The sequence below is a fragment of the Ranitomeya variabilis genome, chromosome 1 (genome assembly GCF_051348905.1).
Source record: "Ranitomeya variabilis isolate aRanVar5 chromosome 1, aRanVar5.hap1, whole genome shotgun sequence".
In the NCBI taxonomy this organism is placed as follows: Eukaryota; Metazoa; Chordata; class Amphibia; order Anura; family Dendrobatidae; genus Ranitomeya; species Ranitomeya variabilis.
Window position 1 is genome coordinate 1,106,179,843 of NC_135232.1, and position 7,272 is coordinate 1,106,187,114.

Genomic DNA, 7,272 nt, shown 5'->3' on the forward strand with positions numbered 1-7,272 from the left:
GCGGCGGTTGGCAAAACGCTGAGCCTTCTCCTGTGACAACTTTAGGTTGTCCACCACATGATTCCAGATCCGCTGCAACCTATCCACCACAGAATCTACCCCAGGACAGTCAGAGGGCTCAACATGTCCCGAGGAAAAACGAGGATGAAAACCAGAGTTGCAGAAAAATGGCGAAACCAAAGTAGCGGAACTAGCCCGATTATTAAGGGCAAACTCAGCCAATGGCAAGAAGGTCACCCAATCATCCTGATCTGCAGAAACAAAACACCTCAAATAAGCCTCTAGAGTCTGATTTGTTCGCTCCGTTTGGCCATTAGTCTGAGGATGAAAGGCAGACGAAAATGACAAATCAATGCCCATCTTAGCACAAAAGGATCGCCAGAACCTGGAAACAATCTGGGATCCTCTGTCAGACACGATATTCTCAGGAATGCCGTGCAAGCGAACCACATTCTGAAAGAATAAAGGAACCAGATCGGAAGAGGAAGGCAGCTTAGGCAAGGACACCAAATGGACCATCTTGGAAAAGCGATCACATACCACCCAGATGACAGACATGCCCTGAGACACCGGAAGATCTGAAATGAAATCCATGGAAATGTGTGTCCAAGGCCTCTTCGGGACAGGTAAAGGCAAGAGCAACCCGCTGGCACGAGAACAGCAAGGCTTAGCTCGAGCACAAGTCCCACAGGACTGCACAAATGACCGCACATCCCGTGACAAGGAAGGCCACCAAAAGGACCTAGCCACCAAATCTCTGGTGCCAAAAATTCCCGGATGCCCTGCCAACACCGAGGAATGAACCTCGGAAATGACTCTGCTGGTCCATTTATCAGGAACAAACAGTCTGTCAGGTGGACAAGAGTCAGGTCTACCAGCCTGAAATCTCTGCAACACACGTCGCAAATCCGGAGAAATGGCTGACAAAATAACTCCCTCTTTAAGAATACCAGCTGGCTCTGAAACTCCAGGAGAGTCAGGCACAAAGCTCCTTGAAAGAGCATCAGCCTTCACATTCTTTGAACCTGGTAGGTACGAGACCACAAAGTCAAAACGGGAGAAAAACAATGACCAACGGGCCTGTCTAGGATTCAGGCGTTTAGCAGACTCGAGATACATCAGATTCTTGTGATCAGTCAAGACCACCACACGATGCTTAGCACCCTCGAGCCAATGACGCCACTCCTCAAATGCCCACTTCATGGCCAACAACTCCCGATTGCCAACATCATAGTTCCGCTCAGCAGGCGAAAACTTCCTAGAAAAAAAAGCACATGGTCTCATTACAGAGCAACCAGGGCCTCTCTGCGACAAAACGACCCCTGCCCCGATCTCAGAAGCATCCACTTCAACCTGAAAGGGAAGTGAGACATCAGGCTGGCACAAAACAGGCGCCGAAGTAAACCGGCGCTTCAGCTCTTGGAAAGCTTCCACGGCTGCAGGAGCCCAGTTAGCAACATCAGAACCTTTCTTGGTCATATCTGTCAAAGGTTTAACAACGCTAGAAAAGTTAGCGATAAAATGACGGTAGAAGTTAGCAAAACCCAAGAACTTCTGAAGACTCTTAACTGACGTGGGTTGAGTCCAATCATGAATAGCTCGGACCTTGACTGGGTCCATCTCCACCGCAGAAGGGGAAAAAATAAAACCCAAAAAGGGAACCTTCTGTACTCCAAAGAGACACTTTGAGCCCTTAACGAACAAACATTCTCACGCAAAACCTGAAACACCGTCCTGACCTGCTTAACATGGGAGTCCCAATCATCAGAAAAAAACAGAATATCATCCAGATAAACAATCATAAATCTATCCAGATACTTCCGGAAGATATCATGCATAAAGGACTGAAAAACTGAAGGAGCATTAGAGAGCCCAAAAGGCATCACCAAGTACTCAAAATGACCTTCGGGCGTATTAAATGCAGTTTTCCATTCATCTCCTTGCTTAATGCACACAAGGTTGTACGCACCACGAAGATCTATCTTGGTGAACCACTTGGCACCCTTAATCCGGGCAAACAAGTCTGACAACAGAGGCAAAGGATACTGAAATTTTACAGTGATTTTATTCAGAAGCCGATAGTCTATACAAGGTCTCAAAGATCCGTCCTTTTTGGCCACAAAAAAGAATCCCGCACCAAGAGGGGAAGAGGATGGACGGATATGCCCCTTCTCCAGAGACTCCTTGATATACGAACGCATTGCGGTATGCTCAGGTACAGACAGATTAAATAATCTTCCCTTAGGAAATTTACTACCTGGAATCAAATCTATAGCGCAGTCACAATCCCTATGAGGAGGAAGAGCACTGGACCTGGACTCGCTGAAAACATCCTGATAATCAGACAAATACTCAGGAACTTCCGAAGGAGTACAGGAAGCAATAGACACCGGCGGGGAATCACCATGAATTCCCTGACAGCCCCAACTTGACACTGACATTGCCTTCCAATCCAAAACTGGATTATGGGTCTGTAACCATGGCAGACCCAAAACGACCAAATCATGCATTTTATGCAGAACAAGAAAACGAATCACCTCCCGATGTTCAGGAGTCATGCACATGGTTACCTGTGTTCAAAACTGCGGCTTATTTTCCGCCAATGGCGTAGCATCAATACCTCTAAGAGGGATAGGATTTACCAACGGCTCAAGTACAAAACCACAGCGCTTGGCAAATGACAGATCCATAAGACTCAGGGCAGCACCTGAATCCACAAACGCTATAGCAGGGTAGGAAGACAATGAGCAAATTAAAGTCACAGACAAAATAAATTTAGGTTGCAGATTACCAATGGCGACAGGACTAACAACCCTTGTTAGGCGTTTAGAGCATGCTGATATAACATGTGTAGAATCACCACAGTAAAAACACAACCCATTCAGACGTCTATGATTTTTCCGTTCATTTCTAGTCTGAATTCTACCACATTGCATTAAATCAGGTGTTTGTTCAGACAACACCACCAGAGGATTAGTGGCTTTGCGCTCCCGCAAACGCCGGTCAATCTGAATAGCCAGCGCCATGGAATCATTTAGACTTGTAGGAATGGAGAAACCCACCATCACATTCTTAATGGCTTCAGAAAGGCCATTTCTGAAATTTGCGGCCAGAGCACACTCATTCCACTGAGTAAGCACGGACCATTTCCGAAATTTTTGGCAATACACTTCAGCTTCATCCTGGCCCTGAGAGATAGCCAGCAAGGCTTTTTCTGCCTGAATTTCAAGATTGGGTTCCTCGTAAAGCAACCCGAGCGCCAGAAAAAACGCATCAATATTTGCCAATGCCGGATCTCCTGGCGCTAACGAGAAAGCCCAATCCTGAGGGTCGCCCCGCAAGAAAGAGATAACAATTTTAACTTGCTGAGCTGAGTCTCCAGACGAACGGGGTCTCAGAGATAGAAACAATTTACAATTTTTCCTGAAATTCCCAAACTTAAATCGGTCTCCAGAAAACAGTTCAGGAATAGGTATTTTAGGTTCTGACATAGGACTACTGGTAACAAAATCTTGAATACCCTGCACACGAGCAGCAAGCTGATCCACACTAGTAATCAAGGTCTGGACATTCATGTCTGCAGCAAGCTCAAGCCACTCTGAGGTAAAGGGGAGGAAGAAAGAAAAAAAAAAAAAAAAAACTCTGAATTTCCTGTCTTATTATCCCACTTCTGCAATGCATTAAACATTCACCTTTGGCCTGGCATACTGTTATGACCCCAATGGCAGAGGGTCTCAGAATTTATAACCAAGTCTGCAAACACAAAAAACCAGCTCATAGGGCAGTGGTAACTAGGCTGACCATATACCTGAACCTAGCACCACAAATAGCAGCAGCCGGGGAACGTACCTACGTTGGTTCTAGACGTCTCGCGCCAGCCGGAGAACTAACTAACCCTAGAAGGGAAAAGATAGACCTTTCTTGCCTCCAGAGAAAAGACCCCAAAAGTTGGATACAAGCCCCCAACAAATAATAACGGTGAGGTAAGAAGAAAAGACAAACGCAAGGATGAACTAGGTTTTTTAGCAAAGAGAGGCCCACTGACTAATAGCAGAATATAGGAAGATGACTTATACGGTCAGCAAAAACCCTATCAAAATTTCCACGCTGAATATTCAAGAACTCCCGAACCGTCTAACGGCACGGGGGGAGAATATCAGCCCCCTAGAGCTTCCAGCTATATCAGGAATCACATTTGGTACAAGCTGGACAGAAATAAGAGCAAATGCAAATAACCAAAAAATAAGGAAGCAGGACTTAGCTTATTTTGCAAGAACCAGGACCAGCAGACAGGAGCAAACAGAAAGGAACTGATTACAACGATGCCAGGCACCAGACTGAAAATCCAGGAAGCTTAAATAGCAACACCCCTGGACTAACGAGCCAGGTGGGTACCAAGCTAGAGAAAGAAGCTCAAAGTGTCATGTCGCTAGTGACCACAAGAGGGAGCCAAAAAGTCCAATTCACAACAGTTCCCGTGCACTCTAGCCTATTGGGATGGGTTGATTGTGGGCACCACTATATGTTAAACTTATTCCTGGTTTTATTCTAGGTGCTTTAGGGGATCCCATCAGTTGTTGGCGGCCTGATCAGGTTCTACGGATTTCTAGTCCTGACCCCTTTGGTGTTCTTTTGGAGATGAAATCCTTTAGGCGGAGAAAAACTATGGAGGAACCAAAGTCCATAACCGTTGGATCCAAGGGATATATCAGAGTGATGATCCCACTACTCGAATGTTCCATCATCTGTCTTCCTCTATTTATGAATTTGTACCACATTTACTGTTCTCTGTTTTGAAAATAAGGAGAGCAAGGCCTTTTTTTCTTTTTTGTAGGTTGCTGATGGAGTGGTAGCTATGCTGCGGCCCTTTATTCACCTTTGGGGTGGGGGTAGTGGATGCATCTAATAAATTGTTGTGGCACTTTTGTTCCGGGAGTGTGGATGTGTGTGTGGTGATGCGTGTACCCTGGCCAGGGTTATAGTATGGTTGCATGTGTGTGCTACTCTGTCTCTGTTTTTGTATATTACATCTTCTTTAATATTGTCGTGACGTTGGGTAGACCAAAGGTCCCTGTAGTTTTGTGGGGCTAAACTGCTAACATGTATGAGGGCCTTGTTTATGTTATCGGACTCTTGTACAACAAATCAAGTGCCATAATGATCTCTATGGGCACCACAAGGTTGGTCAGCACCAGCGGTTACTAGGAAAACCGCATTGTTTATTTGGCTCAGGCACATAAGCTTGTGCACAGCCTATTAATTTACTATCAAGCTGGAATGTGCCTTATGCATGGGGGAGATTGCTCCCCTTGTGGGCGCATGCGCAGTACGCGGTGGTGAGAAAAAAATCCCCGTATATCCCAGTAGGCTGGGTGCCTTTGTGCCAGAGTGCCGCAGCGGTGCTATCAGACCCGCATGTCCTGATGGTTTGCGGACGTTTAGTATGTGATAGTTGTTGGCGGTTTCCATGGTCACTAGACCCGGAGTAGAGTGGCTCTGCGCATGTCTTGACGCCTGCGCACAGCCTTCTGGGACTCCGCTCTCCCAGAGCCTGTGCAGTGTATCGTCCACAATGCTGGGTGGAATCTCCTGCACAGCTGACAGGTACTTCTTACATTATTGTTGACTTTAAATATTGGGGAACAACGTGATTAGTATCACATTGACCTTGAGAAAGACGCCGTGAGCGTCGATACGCGTGGGCCTTTGCACCCACACAGCTCCACTGATCTGACAAGCCTGCTGGTATAGGATCGGTTCCAGAAGGGTCTGCATTAGGGCTGGGTAAGAGATATTTGAGGTTGTTGAGGATGACCTAGTGGGGCAATTATCGAGCACTAAGGATCTTTTTATTATATTACCATCTGGTATTAGTACATGTGGCCTATAAACGCCTAGCTCACTTGCCCAGCACCTTGAAAGTTTGATCCTTATGGTACGTATATGTACATTGGGTGTGCTGTCAGAATCAGTTATGATTTATGCTAAATGCTGTTAGTGGATTTGTATTAGCTGTGTAAGGTGCATATTTTTGTCAGCATTCATCTGGTATTTTGGTGGACCCATTATTTCTAACTATATGTTTTTAGATGTTTTTAAATGTCTTTGTGAACGTTGTTCTCTGAATAAAGATTTTTTCTACTCTTAATTATATTGTGGTGATCCCTACTTTTGTGCATACGCTTGTTCTTGTTCGTTGCTACCGCAAACAGGTTTGGCGCAAGCTACTCCATTTTCCAGAGGCAAGGAGTTGCCCTGGCCTGCATCCTTTAATGGGCAAGGGCTACAGAGTCAGCTGCTGTTCTGTGGTGCAGACTGGCAAGAGAGATAGTCAGGTAGCCAAGGTCAAGAAACAGGATAAATCAGGATGAAACACCAGAAGCACATCACACAGTTAAAACCAGGATAGCAGAACTATTGACTGGCAGTGGGCATTGACTCTCAGGGGTTTATTGTTATGACCCCAATGGCGAGGGTCTCAGAGAAACAAGTAAGTCTGCGACGTACAAAAATCCAGCTCATAGGGCAGTGGTAACTGGGTTGACCATATATCTACTCCTAACGCCAACACTAGCAGTAGCCGGGGAACATGCCTACGTTGGTCGCTAGATGTCTCGCGCCAGCCGGAGGACTAACTACCCCTAGAAGAGGAAAACAAAGACCTCTCTTGCCTCCAGAGAATAGACCCCAAAAGTAGGATAGTAGCCCCCCACAAATAATAACGGTGAGGTAAGAGGAAATGACAAACACAGAGATGAACTAGATTTTAGCAAAGAGAGGCCCACTTACTAATAGCAGAATGTAGTAAGATAACTTATATGGTCAACAAAAACCCTATCAAAATCCACACTGGAGATTCAAGAACCCCCGAACCGTCTAACGGCCCGGGGGGAGAACACCAGCCACCCTAGAGCTTCCAGCAAGGTCAGGAAACAGATTATATACAAGCTGGACAAAAATGCAAACAAAAACAAATAGCAAAAAGCAAGAAAGCAGACTTAGCTTAATCAAACAGGAACCAGGATCAGTAGACAAGAGCACTACAGATTAGCTCTGATATAAACGTTGCCAGGCATTGAACTGAAGGTCCAGGGAGCTTATATAGCAACACCCCTCACCTAACGACCCAGGTGAGCATACAAGGGATGAATGACATACCCAGAGTCAAATCACTAGTAGCCACTAGAGGGAGCCAAAAGGTAAATTCACAACAGTACCCCCCCCTTAGTGAGGGGTCACCGAACCCTCACCAAGACCACCAGGGCGATCAGG